Source organism: Dicentrarchus labrax, unplaced genomic scaffold (genome assembly GCF_905237075.1).
Source record: "Dicentrarchus labrax unplaced genomic scaffold, dlabrax2021, whole genome shotgun sequence".
Taxonomy (NCBI): Eukaryota; Metazoa; Chordata; class Actinopteri; family Moronidae; genus Dicentrarchus; species Dicentrarchus labrax.
The window spans coordinates 26,674,219-26,697,752 of NW_026136704.1; the positions used below are offsets into that span (position 1 = coordinate 26,674,219).

Sequence of the window (23,534 nt, forward strand, 5' to 3'; positions counted from 1 at the left end):
CACAAGCCATCAGCCAGGGAGCCGACTCAATTACTACAGGATCTCCCAAGACAGCGCAAGGCAAATAGACCAATCAGATCGGGCCCCTGGGTACCAGCAGTATAATTGTTTGCAAGTGTTGGATCTGGATCTCAGTTTGCAAGAGTTACAGTAGAGTTAAACCTCACAAGTTGATTAGAATTCTCCTTCCTACCATCTTTTATAAATGAACTTTTTAGAAAAACACTAATTGGAAGAAAATAGAAGCTTGATTCATGCTCTGGTGCTCCAATGCTCAACAGCAGGGAGCTTCCTCTGCGTAAGACAGAGTAGTCATCAGGAACATTGCCAAGAAAAATAAGGCAAGCCATGCTTATCATCAAAAGACGACTTTTTTAAAGATGGCATTGGTATGAGTGTGAGTAGATGGAAATCATTCATTCGAGGTGATGAAGGTTTGGCTGCAGTAATTCAGGCTCCATCTCTTTCCTGAGCAGATGGCAGACGGGGGACTCAGCAGAGAGCATGCCCCATACTCTTGACTGTAACTCCTGACAGAGGGTGAGTGGTGTGTAGGAGTGAGGGAGTTGTAAAGCTGGCAGGGACGTAAGCCAAAGAGAAGAATAATAAACCACATGAGGAAAGGGGAAACCAAGAGCAATACAAGAAAGCTACTCCATCTTTTAACGCGTGGAGGCTTCAGCTTTCTGTAATATTTTATCATTTTGCAAGGGGACAAGTTATTCATAACAACCCCCCAGCGTTATATGGTTGTTTCCTTAACAGAGTGTCAGCTAAGGGAAAGTTGAAGGAGCATTTTAGTAATACCTGGGTCTAAAACAAATAAACTGAGCAGTTATGCTACAAACATTTCCCAACTTAAAAATATTTCCCCTCTTCTAACTGACCCATTCGTGACAGGCATTGAATGTAAGCTATTTGAGGAGATTCCATGTTGCTTTCCATTTTAGCCAAAACCAGCCATAAAAACTTTTTGTACAAAGTACACCCACATGCAGTTCATAAAAAGTCACATGTTAGCCTACATTTATATTTATGATACAAAAACTTGGAAAATAAAAGAAAAAAAGATGGAAAAAAAGAAGGGTAATTTTAATGGGAGTTGGAGCTCTTTTCACTCTAGGAACCTATAATGATACACAGTAAAACTTACTGGTTTGTTCACACTAAATACACAATTCACATTGAACTGAAGCTTTCCTGTAAGTTTAAAAGGTTTAACCTTGAGCAAAATACAGTGGTAAAGCGTGTGCTACAGAGATACTGAGCTTTTCTGTTAAGAACAAATTCAGAAGAGACAGGGGATTGAGTGGTGTGTACGCCATGAAATTAATTTACATGAGGAGGATCCAGTGCTTTAATAATTACACTTCTCCCATTGCTCCAAGTACTGCATAAAGTGATGAGGAAATTTTGAGCCATGTGTGGTTTGAAAACCTGAGAACAATATGTTCCATGAGTTAAGTGTATGACTTTTTTGTGGCATGTGCTGTCAGATAATAAACCACACAATCACATTTGCATAAATCCTAACCACTGTAAGTAGATTGCCTGAAGCAATTAGTCTATTTTGGATTCTGCAGAGACTGCGATTTCAATTCTACTCTCATTTCTAAGTTAATAGCAGCATATCAGTATCATCTTGCTGGAACACAGAGTCCTGTCTGTCCAGGAGTTTATTATTTGCCAGCCACCCATATGAAATGACATATGGGGCCATATGCAAATGAAAAATGAGAAGGACAATTAGCCAAACACTAAAACAAGAGACGAGGATAACTAACTAAATGTAGCCTCTGGCATCAAAGATTAGGATAAATCAATAACACAGCAAGTGTAAATCTCAACAGTTGAAACAAGATTCTCCCAATGTCCTGATTAAAAAGGTGGATGCTGCGTAATGCTGCAGTTTAGCATTAGGTAATTATTTATTTTCCTTTCAAATTGTGTTTGTTTTATCTTAAATTCTTTTATAAACAAAGCCTTAAGTACTGACGTAGCCAACATTACGGTTACTGCCTACTCTGCATGGGCATACTGTTAATTTTGAGGAAATAAAATATTTATTACCAAGGAAGTCATTTAAGTCAGTAGGAAGTCAAGTAGGAATTCTCCACCCTGCGGGAGGGAGAAAAATACCACTCACAACTTTGTCATATCCATCTTGACATGGATACAAGGGGCTTCTCTTTCTGTTTCCCACTGACTTTTTACTCTTTCCACTGCAATGTATAGGTATTACGCAAACCCTCTATTTCTATTGGATTAAAAGTTCAAAAGCACAAGTAATCTTAGATCACCAGCAGCAGCCAGCAGTATTCTCCCTACACTCCGTGTGTGTGAGTGAGGCATGATGGGAGCTGTCTTATCAGCAGGGGAAAGGCAACGTTTGGCCGGCTCCTTAGTAAAACAAGCTGGGGGAATCCAAAGATAACTGGGGCACTTTGTGGTTCTCCCATCAGATTCCAGGAGTCTTCCAGAGGAGACTTTCTGACTGACTGACTGTCCAATCAAGAGAACAGGATTCACAGGAGAGAACATGCCTTTGTATGTTTATGTATAATATGTTCAAATGGAATAATAATCCTGAGGTTTTTGGATGCTCCAAAGTGTTCTGGCCCATCTCCTCGCTCTGTGGTCTGAGACAGAGCCAGGTCTGAAAAAGAACAAGCCCAGGATTTGGGTGCTTTCTATTTTTAGAGTTGAATTTCCCAAAAGTCCAGTTAGGATTCTCATACAAGTCTATGATTAACCATTGTGGCTTTCTAGCTCTTGTTCTTACATTTTTGTGGATAATGCACACACATGTATGTCAGTGTGACCTTATGTGCCCAAGCTACTGCTCCTCCATCCTTCACTGTGCAGCCATGCAAAAAAGCTCCATTGTGGAAAAAACTAGTGCAAAAACCTGCAAGAAAATGAATGATGTAGAGCCGAAAACCATTGAGGCCAACAAGGGGTGAAATGAAGGCGATGTAGTTTTTAATCATGCTCCCAGTCAAAGAGTGCCCAGTCAAACAAATCTGTCTCACGTAGTCCTCAGTGAAACTAGCCAATCAGGACTGCACCTCTGCCAATCCAAATAGGCCACAAATGACGGAGTCCACATGTAAATGTTTGCCAACTGGGAAATTATCACACACATCAATCAGACTCTGCATGCACACGTCCGTTCAGTGTACCTTAGATGCATAAGCAAAAACACAAACGTACAAACTCTGGGGATAAAGTTATTGCTCATCACAGTCTTGTGATGCCTCTGGAGAAAAAAAGCAAGACCAAGTTAATTCTGCACTCCAATTACAGCAAAATCTTCTTTGTATTCACCACAAACTCTGCCAACAAACCAAGCTCAGATGAGTATGCAGCAGTGGCTACTGTGACTCTGGCCCAAATTAAACTCTGCAACTTTGTGGCATAAAGAAATGTTCAGAAAATACTGGATGACATTTCTAAATCTCTTAAGCTCAAATTTATGAGTGAATCTGCTTTTATCTTACTTGAAGAGTGCTGTTACTTAAAGCACCATGTGTGACACATTGGCCATGCAACTGAGATGGGTTTAAAGAAGTGCTTAAGTTACAGAGATCAGTGTGGATGTTTGAACAGGAACAAGTTTCCATTCCTAGGGATCTAGAATAGAGGACATTTGTTACTGAACTGTGGAGATTTATATGAGTACTCCACCCACAAGAGAGATTTTAGCTGCCATCTTTATGATAGGTAGCTTAAACTCCAGTAATGCCAGAAATTATGTCAACCTAATCAGAGATTTAAAGCCCTATCAATACGTATTTTCTCCAAAAGTGGAAACTTTCCAGATGTGAATTCAATAATGTCCAATAATCAATATCAAATATAATTTCAGTTACAGTTTTGTAGACGTGACCCTGTAATAGCAGGACTTCAGGAAGAGCAATGAGACATGTGATAGACTGATGGAGTGACATGGAGATCATCAAAAGACAGTAAAAGGCAAAGAGGAAAGCGTAGGCTCAAAGAAGTCAAACGAGTGGGCGAATTGCAGAAATCTGGACTGAGAGTTGCTTTGAGCTTTCACAGCTGGTGTGAAGCCGTGCACACTCCTCTCCCTCTATTGTCCTGGCATCACTTCTGAGGAGAGCCGAGATGAGGAGTGCGAGGCGGGACCTCCTAAAGGCCTCTTTCACTACTCGCTGAAGTAGCAAATAGGCAGGTTAGAGACTTTGTGACATGTCCACTACCACAATAAAGACCCAGACAGACACCACACCGACCCGGTGGAAGGAAGACGCCCACACACTGTTGATGAATATATCAAAACTCAAAACATTTGCTGCACAGACAGTATTGTCTGGATTCCAACCAACCATGTGTGAAAGATTTTGGTGGTTACTCAGGAGACAAAAAGCTGAAATCTTCACTGCATAGTTTAAGACATATGTAAGGTCTACAAAATGGTGACATTTAATACTGCCAAATTGTGGCTGATGTCAGGCTGTTCTGAGTAAGTGTGATAAAAATAATGAAATTTCAAAAGACAGACTGAAAGATGTCCAAGAGTCATCCCAACTGCTTTGTTGTGTTCCTCAACCCGTCTCCATATATATACAAAACAGGTCTACATAGTAAGAGAAGGCCAGAGGGCATAATTACCTGGCTGAAAGACTATGCTATGCTATAGAAAGAAAAGAAACAAGAGACAAGAAGACTGTAAACAATGTGAACATGACGTAAAAAAGAACGGGGGTGTGCTATCCTGTGCATTCCAACAATTTCTGGTAATTCTAGTACTTCAAAGTGTATAGTTAAAAATAACAGCTCATTAAAAATGCATAGGCATAGCTTTGCCTATGTAAAGAAGCAAGGGCTGCTTGCATTGCAAAGTGCCTCACTATCAGCTCCATGCTTGTTTTGGAAATGATATTCTGGCATGAAGTTGAGGATCTATGAGAGGTTTGTCGCACTATAGAGAAAGGCTATGAGTTGATCAAAGTCTCTCTCATGTCAATCTGTGTGATAGATTTTGATATAATTTTGACCTGAAGGAAGCGCAAGAGAAAAGGATCACATGAACTAGTACAAGAACACCACCATGCTTCAACTCCACTGTTTTTGTTAAAGAAATAATTTTGGTTGGGAGCAAATCTTTGTGTGTGGCCAGCCAAATAAATTCTATGCACAGGAAACACTCCAATACAGCAATTCAAGCGCAACTCCTTTGAATGAAAATTTTACATCAGCTCTCAATTATCCTTTGCATAATTTCTGTTGTAAAAGCCTCAGCAACATTACACTGGCATTGGCACAGCAACATATTTTTTATAATTACAGAACAAATAGCTGTGTAGAGTTGTATTCATTATTTGCAATTCAAATTCACAAACCCTCCTTCAGTATCCCTGCATGACTTCACATGAACAATCTATTCCAGTACTTTCTCTGTCCAGATGTCCATTAAAATACATCTGCTGTATTGGGGTATCCCTGTGAAACACCATATAACTGTCAAGGTCAGTAAGCATCTTAATCACACTGATTTCTCAAAAAATATACAGTTATGTGCCAGTTGCCAAATCATATCATCCAGAACTGTCCTTTCACTATAGAAATGAGTTCCAACTGTCCTTGCAGGGCTAATGATTCGACCAGACTAAACTCTAGATGAACACTAATAAAATCCATTACACATGTGCTGAAGGATAAACATGACAACAGATAATATTTTAGAGTAAATTTTCCAGAATTATGGTCTTGACATGATTAAGTTGCTCAGTCTAAGTAACTGTTGGCTGCCTTTGCAAAAACTGAGCAACTTTTTTTGACTTTTGTAGCAGGAAAGCAACATTTTGCCAAGCTTATGGCCCCAGCAGGTCCTATTGCCCTAGTTTTGTAGAATGGGACTGTCTCAGCTCTTTAGGGCATAAAAGAAACTACTTTCTGACACAAGGAGACAAAGAAGTATTGATTCCTAAATCAACAATGGTTCCATGAACAGCCACTTTTCATCTTTCTCTGTGCACTGACATAAATGTATAGGACCTGGGTTAAGGGCTGCAGGTTAGTATGGTGTAAGGTCCACATATCTGGCAGAGGAACAGAGGGAATAATATAGCAGACAGTGCTATAATGACACTCGGTGCTAGAGTGCAGACACAGGACAGGATAAGGTTTCTGTCTCTTTCCCTTCCTCTCACACATCACTCACCATAACTACTACACTGCTGGAAAAAAAGTGAGTCAAAACATTGTGACAGAGTTTCTGTGTGTGAAAGGGGTAGAAGGTCAGTGTGTTGATGAATTAAAGGTCATACAACAATTTAAGACCAAAGAAAATTTTGTCCACTTCCAAAAAAACAAGGCTTGTTCAATAAATTGGCTATTTCTACTCCTCACTCACCAAATTGGATTAATTTACTTACTTTGGAGAATTATGGTTCTCTTCTTTTAAGATTATAAATGCCATGACATTATAGCAGAATTAAGACTTTGGTAAGACTAGAACACTGTCTTGGAGAGCTGTGATGCACTTCTGTTGACTAATTATGTAAAAAATTCCAATCTGTAAGTGGCATTACCCTTAAAATTTCAAACACAAGACTGAGTGGTGTTTCAAAACTCAATCCCTACATCAAGTCGCACCTTGGCATTTATTATCATATATTTGCCCTAACGCACCCCCAGTAACCAAGCACTCTGTCAGTGTGGGCCTGACAGAATCTAACAACATAAGAAATGTTGAGTCGTCAATCTAAAAAAAAAAAAAAAAAAAAACATCTTTTCAAGTAAAGTTCAGACTTGCCTCTAGGTACTCTGGGTTCCAAAACACCACATGTTTTTAAAGTCTCACAGTACTTGTATAATATATGCAGGCAGTCTTTGTACTTTGCAATTTCAGAGTTGTGACAAACTTCAGTTGTTGGAAGTAAGGTGGCCTGCATTTTTTTTCTTTAAACTTTCATTAGACTTTCTCCTAAAACTGAAGCGTCTGTCTTTCATCTAGACCTTCCATCTGGAAGTGATTAAGCATCAAACCATTTAAGGAGAAAAGGGTTCCAGAAACAGCCAAATGAGCACAGAGGAGAGATATTATGCAGCTAAAGAAAAATGGGAGAGCTAATAGAGTCAAATGAAGTGGAAGCTGCATTCAAGACCAAACATCCAATACTACCTTTTAGTTTTCAATTATCTGTGCAGGTTAATTAAGTACAAATGATTGCAATAATGATGACAACAGGCCTACTGAGGGCAATGAAGTAGAGTTAGTACACATGTGTAGCTGCTCTATAAAAAGATTATGTGTTATACTACTACTGTCTACAAGCAAGCAATACGTCATCAAGAAGGAATGTGACTTCAACATCTTGAAAACAATTTTAAGGTGTTTTTAAAATCCCACTGATGTGTACTAACCCAGTCACTATGTGATATGAGCCTTGATCCTAACAGGTAAACTGGGAGAATTTGATTTGTGGCTTAAATGGTCCTGTGAAAGGACAAAATTTTAAAAAAGTGCAATTTCATTTTGAAAAGCACATGGGTGGAAGGGTTAGTGGGGGGTCCTGGGAAAAGGCCTGCTTGCCAGACATGTTGCTGACCTTGATGTAGACTCACAGCTGGGGAGGACTTTACCATAATGTGTAGAATTTACCACTGCTGACAAACTCTTTGCACATAATATCAGGGATAATTCTCAACGAAGGTTTTACTTTGGCTAGAAAAATAAATATGACAAAAACTCAACTGAAAGGGTAAGGGTACTGGTGTGTGGCATTAACCCTTGGCCACCTGAAATGACAGAGGCAGCTCAGTAACCCATCTGAGAGGCTCCTGCTTCAGACATAAGCCTGTTTATTTTCCAAAGGTCAAATGGGAGAAACTAACCTGCCACTATTTTCTCATGCATGCTGACCACTAATTAGCCAATGAAGGGGAAAACAAAGAGAACATTGCTAGTTTGTGTTATTTGCATTGAAGAATAAATGACAATCTCAAAACAAGATGTGAAGGTTAGAGGACTAAATGAACCAATGTGAACCTACCTTTTACCTCAGCTCAATATTTCTAATGGGTGTACAAATGTTTTATTAGATTATTTTGCTCACATTTTATTTTCAATCTAATGCAAAGAATAAACATCTAAGTGAACTTGAACCTAAACACACTTGACTTTCAATTTCAAGGAGCACAATGCTAAAATGGGTATTTATACCACAATGATGTATGTGAAAGCACAAAGTTATAAATGCAACATTTTCAAATTGGACAGGACATGATGATTGACTCACATAATTGTACATGAGCACACACTGCTGAGGGTCAAAGCATACCTTTGAGGTAACCTCCAATAAACCCAAATCACCACAAAGGTTGCCAGTAACACCAGTAAAAGCCTCTGAGACCCGCTCAAGGTCCAGTGCGCGAGGTGAACTGATGCTAGAAGCTTGCTGAGCAGATCCACTCTCACAAGACATCTACCAGGGGAGGTGACCTTGCATCAGATACCCATGGAGCCAGGCCTGTCAGGCTCTAGCTTGGCTCTGTTTCAACTAGTCATCCTTTTCACAGCCATCCAATAGCTGTGTTGAGCACTGGTCTGCTGAGACAGGCCAGGCGGTGGATCCCAGCGTCTGGGTAGGTGGGAGGGGAGCTAATATGAACCATGCACAGCATGTGGGGGTGCAGGAGCACTGATGTGGGCTTGGCTAGTACTACAGCTGCCTGCAGTGGGTGGGAGAATGCCCACTGAGCATGGCATGCACAAACACAGCACAGATGCGGTTGCAGAGCAAGATTGGACCCTGGTTCCCAGAAATCAACGAGCCTGTTTGATGAGACTATTGAATGCTGGAGTTTGTCCTCTCTTCTCTCTGTGAGCAGGTCTACAGTGCAGGCTGCTACATTCCTGCAATCAAGCTGTCTTTCAGTACATTTGTGATCACAACTGGAACAAGAAACACTGCATTCATCAATAGAGAAACATTGGTGTCAAATTTGCCTAAACCCTCTAGGAGACAATAAACTCTTCATCTTCGACATCGATTCATATTCTCCAATAGAGACATTCAAAGCAAGCAACCACATGCTAATTTTATCATTTGGTGGTCAACTCAAAGCATCACGCATAATCAACAATAATGAATAAAACACTGAAGACATCAAATTAAACTGTCTTGTCTGCGTTGCTAGTAAAGCAGATTTTTTTTTATATTTATATTTTGCTGCTTAAATATTCATTGAAGGATTTAAAATTGCATGAAGAACTCTCCTTTACATATAGAATCACATATAGATGCTGACTATGCAACACATATGGACATTGATACAGACATATACAGGTAGTATTCACTTTTTGTGCATTCACAGAGTAAGATTGGGAAGGGTCGGTCGAGTATCCCAGTGCAGCAGAGGGAGCCAGATCTGTCGTGTGTCCCTACCACACAAAGTCTTCCAAAGGTCTGTAGCTCTTACTATATAGCGCCAGTAGGGCTCTAATAAAATAAAGACTTCATCTCTCAACAGCCATCATTTTTGGAGGAAAAGGGAAAGGCATTGCACAAGAGGAAGCTTCCGGAAAAACCCTGTCATTTTTAGGTGGTTGATCTTATAGTAGAGATTTAAAAGTCACCAGTATGAAGGACATGTTTGTTGTACTGCCATTGCAATTTCATTTCAGCTTGCTTGAAAACAGTAATTAAAACAGGCAGTTTAGATAGCAGAGACAGAGTATTGTATCCCTGTGCGTCGTTGCTTATGTTGAGTGTCTAGACCTGTCCACTCTTATAGGAGGATCACACAAATAAACTTCTAACGGGAAGGTGTTCTATATTTGCAGCAAACCAACCATGAGGAATTTTTAACACACAATAAAGGTATCTTAATTGCATTATTTTTTATGTCTATAACATGTCATTTGTCTTAGCGTGTCTTCGTGTTTATACCATATCATTTGTCTTGGAGAAATTGCATTTCAGATTCAACACACTATTTCTTACATGGTTTCAGTGATACAGTAATACTACACAGAAGAGCTGTGTATTTAAGGTTGGTACTTGAAATAGCTTGACAGAACTACTTACTTCAATGATGAAACATGTAAATAAATCAATAGATCATCAGCACAGTGCTTACATGTTCTCTAAATGCATTAGGCACTGGCTCCACTAAGTGACAGCTCGAGTCATTACTCAGTTTTCTCACCCCAGGCAGTGACTGCTCCCCATAATGATGAAGTTGACCACCTTTCCTCATGTGATGTGGCTTTGAGACAATTTAACTTGACCATATTTCGGCTGCCATGTGGCACCAGCATTTCATTTAATGTTCACCCAGTGAACGTATCCGTCAACCTATCAGCCGTTCTCCTAGGAGACTGAAAGCGTCATTGTAACCCTGTTGAAGGCTCAAGGTTATTTTTCAGTTTAATGAAGGCAATTTGTTTACACAGTCAAAGGTTGTTTAAGTTAACATTCTGTTGCTTTATTAAAAGAGATGACATCTCAACCAAGGCTATTTATCATTTCAGTTGACTGTCCTAAAGTCCAAAGCCAATGAAAACCTCTGACGTCCTCCACATGCAAAGTTAATAACAAGAAGTTAACCAAAACAGTGTATGTCTTCAGCAGACAGTTCAGTCGTCTGTCTCCTGTCTGACTTATCAGATACAATTTGATTATAATCAGTGCGGCTGTCAACATCTACCAAGTAACATCTTGTGCTTCATTTGCACTTTACATCTGTAGATAACAGTAAGCATATTTTTAGGTTTCAAGATATATCTTGCATGCCCTTAAGAGTTTTCTGACACAGGGATGGTTTATTGCATATTGCTGTACCCCCAGTGAGTAGGTGGGGGTGATTGCAACCCACCTCCAACAGCCACTGCTTTACTGTGCTACTCTCGTAGTAATGCCACTAGTGCTGAGGGAAGAGAACTGAATCACTCTCTAATGTCATTCTGTGCAAGGCGAGGAAGAGGAGCGGGGGGTGGGGGGGTGAACCAGGGCATTGAGGTCATGAAGGCCTACTGGAACCATACACATAAACACACCCTGTCACTGACTGATAAACATTGCAAACAAATGAAGACTGCCCAGGCATGGGTTCTGGTGTGCACGCGGTTTCTCCAGTAAAAGTCTGTTTAACTGTAAGCCCAGTCCTGAAGGAAGTCATCTCTGGTTCAGACGTGGGTTGGACACATAAAGACAACACACTCTGGCAATGGAAATGGACCGGAGAGCTGAGTGTCTGTTTGGATCTCTTTCTTTTGTTTCACCGAGTCGCATAATTGCGAGTCAACAGAGATTCATCCTGAGCAGACAGAAAATTGTGTACAGATAGACAGATGAGTGCGCACAGACACACGCAATATGTACTGTAACTTTCCAAACAGTTTCCTGCCAAAAACAAACAACAGCTGTTCTTCACATAAAACTCTGGCTCTGTCACATGTAGATGAATAGTGAGATACTGGTGCTCTGTCATCGTTACACCTTTTATCTTGTTTTCAAACTTGCTGGAAAATGTGATAATGAGATTTTCCATATTTCCACATTTAAAACTACGTCACCTAAACTGGAAAAAATTCTGTTATGTTAGAGCCCGTTTCCTATTTGACACATTCAGCATGGTTACTATGTGATATTTGTATGTTTACCATCTGAGATGTTCGCTCTGATTCATGAGCAGTTTTTTTTTCACACAAATTCTTTTAAGCCTCCAAAGCAATAGGTGGGTTTCATTTCCTCGCTAGGATATTTATTTAGTTCTCAGCAAAATATTTAGGTGATAGGGTAATTATATTTTATCTTGTATACATGTCCAGTCCCCTCCTTCATGTGATTCATTTCAAACAATCCCTTCTGAGTATACATAAGGTAGTCAGTGAGCACTTCAGTTGTTTCTCAGAGCAAAAGAGACTTCCACAGTAAACATGTCCTCCGCAAGATTACACTCACGCAAGCTCCTAAAAGGAACACACACAAGTCTGAATTAAACACATTTAATCTATTTGAAAGATAAAAACCTGTTTGGGTTACACAAAAGTTGAGCTTTGGCCAGGATTTCCCTCGATGATCCCCATGGTATATTCATACACACCTCAAATTTACCTCATACACTCCCCAACAGCACTTATCCACACGCCTGAGTCTGTTCCGTGATTACATTTCCAGCTTTTTGCTGAGCAATGAGACTTACATAGGACGGGGTTGTTAACATCAAGTGTCTGGATATATGCTTCAGTATTAATTGCTTGCCCAGCTGTGCAGCAGAATGTCTTCTATGTGCATCTGGTGGAAGGACACTCACTGATGAAATTCTACAAGCCAGTTCCACTCAGCCAGTATTAACAAATCAGAGATTTAAACATATGTTTATATCTGTTGTTAGTTTGCTAGATCACAAAATTAAAGGGTCAATTCAGCCAAATCACAGTAACCACATCTAAAGTACTGAAAACACAATTCTTATTTTCAGATGATTATACACTAATGAAAATATACCTATGAATATTATATTCCATTTCTGCCAATAGAGCCTCCTAAATGTTACAAACTGGACCTAATTCAATATGATTTACCTCATTAACTTGAGACGGCTGCTTAATATTTTTTTGTCATGGCTACATTGTGCCTCGTAAAAGAAAAGGCTGAGAAAAAATCAACAGGATGGAAATGACTGATTTTCAAGCCTTGAGAGACCTCAAGAAGTCTCAAGTGTCGACCCCAACCCACCTATACACATAATATTTGATCATGTTTGTGAGAGTTCATGCATCTGTGTGTGTGTGTGTGTGTGTGTGTGTGTGATTTACACAGAAAGGGGTACGAAGCATTCCTAATCTAATCCAATCAAGCAGAAAGTTCGGGCTAACATGTGAGGTCCTAAGTCACAGGTCAGCAAAATGTCCAGCTGCCCTCTGTGACCTTCGGCCCAGCAGCCATCTATTCCGTCTTTCATCTGCTAGCCAGCCACCCGCCACTTGTGTCAGGGAGGCATATGAGGTTCTTCTACCTTCATCAATAACCAAGGCAGACAAGTGAATTATGGCACAGGAAAAAGGAAGGGTAATATAAATCACAGATAAACTGGCACCTAACTTCACCCTGGAGTCTTTTGTGTTTTTCCATGATCCAAGTAAATGCTGTTCTTACTTTGTAATTAAAGACTGCACTGATGTTCTGAGGTATGATATTATAGGGCATCTCAGACCAGCAAATAATCTTCAAATAAGCCACAAGCACTAACCCACTTATTAACAAGAGAGTGAAACCAAAAGACAACATTTCGTCTAATGCTTTAATATGTTATGCTACAATTCTGCAGCATTCACACTCTGTCATTTAGATGTTTGAGTCAATGCTTCATTGGCTATGATGAAACCCAATTTCCAGCTGTCCTCTATGTTTCATTTTGTCTCAATTTGTGGCTACTTGTTGTATGAGTGATGAAAATGCTAGAGGAAACTGAACAAACTGTATTGAGCTAAACTAGCTTAAGGAACACATCAGAGGAACATCATCATTATAATTGAATGCATACATCATATAAAGGGTGAACAGGTCAACATCTATCATCTCCTTATCTGCAGACACATGCAAAGAGTTCAATGTGAACTTTTGCTGTTAGTTCGGTTATGGTAGGACCGTGTTCCAACACAACATATGTCATGGTGTTATGGTTAATCTCAAATCCTTTCTTATGTGAGAACAGATAATCTGTTGCCAGTACAGCTTCATCATCATCAGTTTTGTGTGAATACCATACTCTAGAGTATCCCTCATCATCTCACATACTGTACCTTCAGCTGGAAGCCAAAAAATGTCTGTCTGCTGATGTCAGTATCTCTCCTTCTCCTCTCTCATTTGATTCACAGGATCATACTGAGTGCTATTTAAACTCCAATTATGCTGATACACTCAAATTCCTGAGTCAGAGATCCTTTCTGCTACTTTTATACAACTGAATGTATGACATTTTTACATGCAAATTAAATCATAAAACGGTATTAAAAATCTAAGCAAACCAGTTACCGCAGAGCTATAAAACTAAATTGACAGCTCAGTTCAACTTTGAATGACAGACATTCAGACTTATGAGAGTCAACATGTTTTTTTCTTATATATTTACTTAGATTCATTTTTCATTCGTCTTAGATCTAAGCTTATTCATCAAGATCAAGGATCTATTGGGAGAAATGGAATATAATATACAGAGGTATGTTTTCATTAGGATATAATCAACTGAAAATAAGAATGGTTGTGTGCTTGTTACCTTATATGAGACATTTTTATCTACAGAGCAATCAGGTTCCTTTCCGAGGTCCACTGTGTTCATCCACCATGTATCTATAGTACTCCAGAACAGAAAAACCAACACCTGGCTCAACATTTCCGTTTGGGAGCCACCATAGTCTCTCCTAAATGCTTGGAGGACAATTGGTGCAGACAGTTAGATTTCAATGGAGTTTTGCATTTTCCACACAATTCTGCACTCTACCTCCAACCATTTCCAGTCAACTATCTTTACCTCTGAATTTTTAATTGTAAGGATGTGCCATGGAGGTCATTAGTCAAGTGTCTTTTTATTCAAAAAAGAACTAACACACAACATGGACAATTGGCCCTCTTTCCTGATGCACAACTTTCTTAATACTACTTATAAGGACATATATACATGTATGTATTTTTAATTATAACAAATTCAAATTGAAAAAAAAAACATATTTCACGCTTCACTGAATATCATTTGTAGAATAACCCAATTACATAAGGCCCAGACTGTTATAAGCAACTTGCAGTGGTACTATGTATGGTTGAGAAACTCATTACTCTCCATTAGTTATTGTGTCTTGCAAATGCTATTGTTTCGTTGAACAAATTATTTATAGTCATGCATATTAGTCTTTCAAACATGCCCATAATAGTTAACAAATTACCCCATTAAAGCAGTGTTAGAGGACATTACACAGGCATTGAATGGGTTAATGTATCATATCCTGCTGGGAGACCCTAAGCACTAACCCCTGTGACTCTGTTGAGCGCTTTGACTCTAGACCCCTGTGACAATGGCAGAAATAAATCACAGTTTGATTCCTGAGGAAAGATTTATCGGAAGGAGTGGAATGTGTCACAGGGTGTAAGGACTGCCTGACCTGCCTGAACGGACACAACAACAGTCAAAGGTCACCATTTCTCTTCCTTGTCTATCTGAGTGGGGAAAGAGGAACAACGGAAGGGTGTTATGGTGCAGTCTGTATCCCTCAAATCAGTTCTGAACTACAAGACGGTGTTTTAAATAGCAGCAAAAGTTAACTGTAAACCGCATAAGGTAAATGTTTACTTTAACAGCAGAAATCATAGAAAGCCCTGTTTAATCTTGTTTACCAACCTAGCTGCACTGTGATTACTTTATGTGAAAGACACCAAAGGACGAGAGACAAAATGGCCCAGCTTTCTTTGGATGGAGCATTAGTTTGTTGCTATTTAATGAGGCTGTTTCTTTGCTCAATTTAATATGTCAGTCCTTAGAGGCGGCAGACTATCCATATGCAAACCATACTTTGCTTTAGACAAATGCGGGTTTGTGAGTAAAGGGGATGTGACTTATCTATAGAAGCTCCTATGATAAGTTGTATGTTTTACAGCATGAAAACATTTTCCGTAACAATCATTCTTTCTTGCCCTTTTCTTTCTTCATGGGTCTACTTAACACACCAAGGAGCTAACTACGATCAAACGTGTTACTCCATACAGGTATGTGTTCTTGCTTCAAAACTGACAGATTATTCCTCATATGGTCTTTATATTAGAGATGGAAATCTGAACAGTCTCTCAGCACCTGTTACATAAAAAATGGCCTATAAGCATGTAAGAGGCTGCTTTGTACTTCTGAAGAGCCTATTCCTGATATAAAACTGTCAGTATATTTCAAGCTCGACGTTGGTGTAGAAGCTGAGGCATATCCTCATTTAGAGGTAACAGCAGTCACAGTGATATTTCAGTACAGGCATACAGGAGAGGTCATGGAAGCAGCAGAGCAGATAAAGAGGAGGGACACAGACCTTGACCAGATCAAAGACAGAGGCTGTTTAATGACAAGGGCTACTAGGCAATTCAAGTCCTGTATAAGGGAGGATAAGCTGTCCAAAAGACACATGCACCCATGTCTTACGTTTCTGGTGCCTTCCTGAAACGGGAGAAGAGCCAAGATGAACACAGTGAGGCTGCTCTGGGGTCACTGGTTTCGTGGGTAGTAAATGAGCTGGTGCGAGTGGCAGAGCAGCGCTAAGCCAGCCAGACGAAGAAAGAAGTGCTGAAAGATTAACTAAATAAACAACCCAATGAAAATAAACAGCAGACAGAGATTTTGCTTAAGATAAAAAGGAAAATAAGAGAGATGTTTTTTCATTTGTGACACGAAAGAAGAGGGTCATTAAACTCTTTCGCCAGCCAGAGCATTATTTTTCATTTGGTATGTCTCTGTTTCCAGCACTAAGTGATGCATTTAAAATTGAAACAGAGCAGGGCCAACTGCTCTAGAAGAGCAGGGTTAGTTTTGGGGAGAAGATAAATGTGACCCAGTTGAGCATAACAGTAGGAGAGCAACTGTGAAGGAGAAACAGACGGAGCACATGGCACCCCTGTGGTTCTGATTAACCCTGCCTTATGACACTCTCTTCATGAAAACATTGCAGCTAGCATTACAGATCACATGTTGTAGAGTATTGTCTAAGATATTAAAGCTTCAATGTTGGTCCCTTCCATTATTGTACTTCCTGGTGTTGGTTTTCAGTAGGAAATCGTCAAATTCGGGATGTGGCATACAAAACCTCCACGATTTTCTCAAATTGTGGAACTCAGGACTCATATAAGCATGTTGTTCACATGGCAGGGTAGCAAAATTATGGTTTGAACTCTATTATGGTTTAAAAACTGCTGATGTCTACTCTTTATTGGAAGCACTGGGATTGGAAAATAAAGCCACTTTAAAGAACACCAACAACGCTCAAGATAATACATAACCATTATGTGACCGCATGCTTATGGTTTCAGTCTGAGGTTCTTTTTTGAAAATTGAAGTGAATCTTTGTGTTGATGTCCTCTGTTCTGTTGTATTGATTCTAGTCTAAAGACATAGACTGCAAACTGACCTGAGATCTTCCATTGTAAAGTATTTCCATGTAATCTTTTAAGAAAACATACAATAGTAACTTACATCTGCCAGTCATACTTGTCTGAAAGAGTAAAAGGGTGCATTGTATGGTGAGGCCAGGAGCAAATTTAGTACCCTTTTACAAAGAAAGGAAACGGGGAAAAAACTGTGAGGGAAAAGTGGGGGAAAGTAAAGCCAAAGTCTGAGAAAAAAACACTAATCCTCCAACCCCCTGTTCCCAGTTTCCTCTGAGGCTGGGGCCTTCCAGGGCTCATTCAGCAACAACTATACAATGTTTTCCTTCCCTTTAACAGATTACATCAGCACACTAGAGTCTATTCCCTTCAACTACAAACAGTTGCAGTATCTAACAAAAGTGTCTTTAACTGTGGCTGCTGTAAGGGGCCCTGGGTTTCATTGACATATGGGAGAACACAAAAAAATAACCTGAGATAAGGCAGGCCATTGCAAAGAGCTACTAAAAGACACATTATCCACATGCATGTATATAACAGATGCATAGGAAGTTCTCAACTGTGAAACGCTGAATCCACTTATCCAGCAGGACCACATACAAGGCTTGCAAACATTTCAATAAACGCCTGAATGTGGGGTAATGAGGGATTAGATGTGGCTTTCATAAAGAAACCCAAGGTTATGCGGGCTGTTTTAGTGTTAATAGCAGAAAAGAAAAATGGAACAAAGAAAACATATTGTAATCCAAAAAGCCAATGGGAAATAAGGACTGTGGATTATTGGCAAGTCATGGGATCTCTCAAACTTTGCTTCACCAGTATAACTTAAGCTCATTTGATGGGTTAAAGATTCAGATGTCACATGATAGATTCTTTGGGGGAGAAACTGGCTTTGTGTGTAGTTAAACGATAAGCAGATCAACCACTCCTCAAAGGGATTACATCTAATTTCAGAGGGCAAAGGCTCAGAGAGGGGAACTAGTAAAACTGAGAATACCAGCTGCATGGCCAAAGTTGGACTGGATGATCTTATGTTGTACAGTATTAAGTATGTAAAAAGTAACTGTACAAAAAACTGTTTCTACTCTTCTCTGAGACATATGGGAGTTATAATATAAAAAATGGTCACCACCTGTGGTGTAGCACCAAGTTCCTGCCCAGAATGATAAAATCGGCAGATTTCCATATAAATGTGCAGTAATGAAATATTCTGAAAAATTCAAATTAAGACTCAATCTCTGATCTGTCTATTCATGGATGAAAACCCTCACCCCAGCAGCTTTTCATTTTTTTCCCAATGCTGAAGTGAGAAAGTGCAAATGATGACCCAAAAATATAAACTCTGAGGAAAAGCTTCTTTCAGTGATCAATAATTAATGAGGAATGATATCGCCATCCGTTTGCACCAAGTGCACATAGTGATTCATCATGCCAACAAGCTGTTTAAGTGCTAGTGGATGATGATAACTGCCTTCCTTTAGCCCCATTAAGCAGTTTTGTGGGGAAACATTTGTTTCTTTGCCAAACACTCGCTTTGGAGATCAAAGCCTCCGCTTTAGAGATATTTCACTTTTTGTTCTGCACGCTGTGTGGCCTTTGGTTCAAGGTTTGAAGTATAACACTGTTGAAAAAACACACTTCACACATTTTAAGTCTTATTATTATGAATTGACTTAAGACCTTTTGGCTGACCAGAGACTGACTTCTTTGTAAGATTTTCTTTCTTTGATATTACTGTTATTTGAAGATAATTTATTTATATATTTAATTTTTAAATGAAGTCAAGATTATTTGTAGACCTTCCAGGATATCTTTAATGGCAGAACAAATCAAATTTCTTCACACAGTACAGCCTGGTACCCATAGCACCTAGTGAGAACACCTAGGACCTGATAGTTAATGCTGAAGTTATAAAGAACAGATACTGCTTGTCATAAAGCTATTTAAATCTAGTTCTAAAAAAAACTCCTCACATTTATACTCTTTTCAGCTGCTTTCATCATTCACAGTCTCTTAGATCACTGTCACTCCAGAGACAATGACGAGGAGGGTGAAGGGGTGGCTATAAGCTTTCCCAGACCCAACCTCAGCCGGGGACTCTGTGTTTATGGGGTGCTTTTGAAATGCGATGATGTCACACACCGGCTGTGAAAACATGTTAGGCGGCCGTTCCATTGGCCCTAATGAGAATATTAGCAATGAACACGGAGCAGTGAGGAAATGTGCTGAAGGAGCAGGCGGTATGAATCTGAGTATGTGTGGCCTGTTATCGCTCCCCTCTCTACAGATGTATCAGAGATGGGTGGCACCAGGCGCATTCCAAGCCACTTTCAAACAAAACTGATCTAGTAAACCAATTAGATACTCAGTCTACAAACTCAATAATCTGTCAGTAGATGATGCAACGCTGTAATCAGAATACCACCTTAAAGAAGATATTGTGCTTGCTTTTGTTCAAAGCACCCTTACCTTTACTTCAAATAAATAATACTGTTTACAATTATCATAAATGTTACATCTGTATTAGTGAGCTCACTGATGTGGCAATGAAAATATGTAAGCCACTCTTCCTTGTATGAATGACATAATTCATTAGAAGCTTTCAACTCCAGTAAAAGCACAAAACTGTAGTGATAGTGCCTTTCGTGAATGCTTGGGTAATGCCTATGACAAAAAGACCCAAAATGATGTTTACTTTGGATTCAACAAGGCAAATAGAGTAGAAATATTTAGCCTGGTCACAGTTCAGGTGTGGATTGAGAGTACCATTTAATACTAATTTGAAGTTAGGTTTGTAAAAACATTTAAAATGATGAATAACACTTATGGTTGGTGTTCAAACAGCAGGTGGGGAAGCTGACCATAAGGCGGCCATAAAAAGTGACTTCAGTATGGTCTATGTTGGATATATCAGACACACGGTAGGTACATGTATTCATTTAAGGGTCTTGTAAATCAGACATCCTCAAGAGGATTATATCAGTATCCGTCGATATATAGAGTTTACATTTAACAGCAATATTTAGGTTTAGTCTATTTAGAATTCAGTGAGCAATGCACATTAGCTGTGACAATTGTTTATCTTCCGGTGACTTTGACACATCAATGAGAAGAAACTGTTTCATACCCACTTTGATCTTTTATATTCATTGCATGTAGTCTTAAGCCCTGTTCCGATGTGACTATTTTTCTAAAGAGAAGCCGAAGGATAACGTAATCATTGCAGTGTTTTAATCCTGTCCAAATCTTCCGTTACTTTTATACATGTGGCTCAAACAAGAAGAAATCTGGACTTTGTCTTGGCTTTGTTAGTTTACCTACTAACACTGTACAAGTTTAAATCTAAAAATGTATCTCTTCTGTTAGCTGGTTTTTTTTAATAGTTTATTTTTTTGTTGTTTGATTGTTGTTGTTTTTTTCTCTTCAGCTCAAGTGCAAACTATTATCTCTTTGCTCTGCATTTCATCAACAGATATTTCAAAGATGAGAGGAAATTAAATCAAGAGAAACAGTATTTTATCAATGCATTATTTGTTGTTTTCTATTTGTCATATTTAGGCCCATGTGGTTGCTACAATATATATTTCTCATAATCTCTGCTCAGTAATCCAGTTTTTCAGCAAATGGAGCTGGCATCATGTGACCTAGATTTATTTTTTGTTTTAAATACATACAAAATACATGTTTTACAAGACTACCATACAAAACTGAGTAAGTGACCTAATTTAAATTTTCTTAATGTGTATCACACATGAGGTGACAAAGCCTATTCCAGGTTAATATGTAAGATATATTACTTCAACATGCAAGGCAGACCTCAGAGTGTGAACATGTGTCACTAGAAACACTACACCTGCAAACTATTGTTGTCTTTAAAAACTTTTCAGCTCATTAAAACATTTTCACCAAGACACAGTCACACTCATCAGTTTCACACCTGGGTCCAAACTGTTTTTAAAGCAAACACTTCTGGGTCTGTGTGTCTCTCTGTGAACACCCAACTACCAGAGCAGCTGTTTAGATTAGGCAGGGACACCACCTAGTTTACTAGGTACAGTATCGTAGGTAACGCAGGTAGGTATACTATAGTAGCTGTGGGCATCAAGTGCATAACCGTAAATTGAGGCTAAATCCCTCCAGATTCTGGACCCATTTGTTTCTAACATGTTTTCCAGTTGGAATCGGTGAAATGATAAATGCTTTTCCTCTAACTGACATTTTTATGATATATATTTTAAACAGTAGATCATTGCTGGGCTGTACGTACTCTTCCCACCCCATGTGAGGTGTGAGTTAAAAATGACCACCAGGGGAATAAAACCTATTCACAACTCCCATCTTGATAGTGTTGGACACAGAATTTAGAGTTCCTGTAGTAAAAACCTTTTTTCACACCTTGTGGGGAACAAAAAAAAGGTTTTGCCTGAGCCATGATGAATTATTGTCTAGTTTCAGAAACTGGTGAACTGTGGAGCTCTTCAAAGTAGTTGAGCTTATGGTTAAAAGAAAGCCACACATTATTATACCCATGAATTTAGGGAAATATACACATAGGTATGTGATTACAAGATAATATCCCAATTAATCATATAACATTCTCACAACATATTACGATTTATGCAAATTATAATAAATATAAGAAAAGACTGTTATGCTCTGGTGATTCTGTTAAAAACCATCAGGCATGACCCAGGAACTACACTCTTTGTGACCATATGGAGCTTCCCCCACAACAGACTCTTTTTACTCTGGGGGATTAGGACTTTCCTATCACATAAGACTACTGGAGGGAGACCAAAGAAGGAACAGAGGTCCCCACCAAACTAATAAAAGGGGAAATGAAAGACTATTCCTGTTTTTATGCTGACTTATTTTAAAGTCGAGATCTTGATTTTTTTAACATATCATTAGGCTTTTCAGTATGCACTTCCATAAGGTAAAAGTTACTTTTTAATAAGTTACTCCGTGTCTTTGTCACCAGCACTGCATACATTCTGAGCCCTGTGCCTCGATCAAATTTCAAATCCTTCACACATGCACACACACACACACACACACACACAAACATCTTATGAAACACTCTCACTCTCAGAGAACCAGAATTCACTTGTATGGGCAAGCTGCCCAGGAACCCTGGTTGTAGCACTATGGAGTGAGTAGATCATTTGTCTTTGAGCTGTTGTTCGCCTCCCTAAAGAGAGATCCAACTACAAGTAGCTTGGGACTCAACACCAGTCCGTAGCAAAGAATGTCAAAAGCCCACAAAATAGCCAAAATCAATTGGGAACTAGTTATTTTATTACTTTTCCCCTTGCCATTGTTGAAGTTGTACTCCTGACTTACTGCAAAGCAGCAAAGACTTTGCTGTTATTTTATTTTCTCCTTTTCTTCTTAAAGAACAAATGATGAAATAAAAGATACAATTTATAATGATGAAAATGGACATCAAGCTGTGAAAATGACATGTCCACTGTATTGACCAAACCAAAATCTTTATCTCGGAGCATGTGAAGTTAGTGTTCCAGATGCAGTTAAAAGCTCAGAGATTTCCAGATCTTTGTAAGCCAAGGAGAAATCCGAAACCACGAACACTTGTGGGGGGAGAAGAATAACAAAAGGCCTTGGTGGAAAAGCATTGAGAAGAAAGTGGTATTTTTCATGCTTTACCAAATTTCAGATGAGATTCAAAAACATCAAAGGAGGAACTTAAGACCTTATGCATGGAGACACATTATGAGTCTGGCCCACAGTGAGTATGTGAGTATTTTCTTTACAGTGTCAATTATCTAAGCATTACATTTGTGTTAGAGATAATGTGCATTTTCTCTTAAAAATAGATAGATAAAAAAAGATCATATGAGTAAAGTACAGAGTGAGCTAGTTAGTTACCACAGAAACACACTATAAGAACTTTCACACTGTCACCCAGTTCTATTCTACTACAGATTGAGTTCTTCAGAAGTTACACTTCTCAGATTCACAACCACTGCTTGCTGCCATGCCTGAGGACTTGAGTGTGCCATTGCTCCAAAATAAGCTTTCCTTTCATATAGTAGTTATCTTGTTAGACAGCCTATTAGGTGCACAAGAGTTAGTCTGTCTTCTACAGGCTGCAGACATAAATCACACCACTGTGTCTGACACATCTTCATTGACATGACGAGTGGGTGAGCCATTGGGAATATTTAGCCACTGTCAATAGGTGCTAGCAGTGATTGAAGCATGGGGCTGCAGCAAAAGACTGACAGTTGTGGGTCTTCACAGTCTGCGTGTGTGTGTGTAGGTATTGTTGAAAAAGTTATTTTGGTAAGAGTGTTTGAAACACTCTAGAAAACTATATAAGCCTTTGTTTTTTGTTTGACTTATGTCAAATTATATTTGCACATAGGGAAATACCTGCAATATATACATTTAACAAGATTAATT

At 39.1% G+C, this 23,534-nt stretch overlaps 1 protein-coding gene across 1 annotated transcript in view; it reads right to left on the reverse strand.

Annotated features, from left to right (window-relative positions):
• Window positions 1–23,534, reverse strand: part of LOC127361959 (protocadherin-16-like) — a 77,347-nt gene that overhangs the window by 20,042 nt on the left and 33,771 nt on the right. The window lies entirely within an intron of this gene.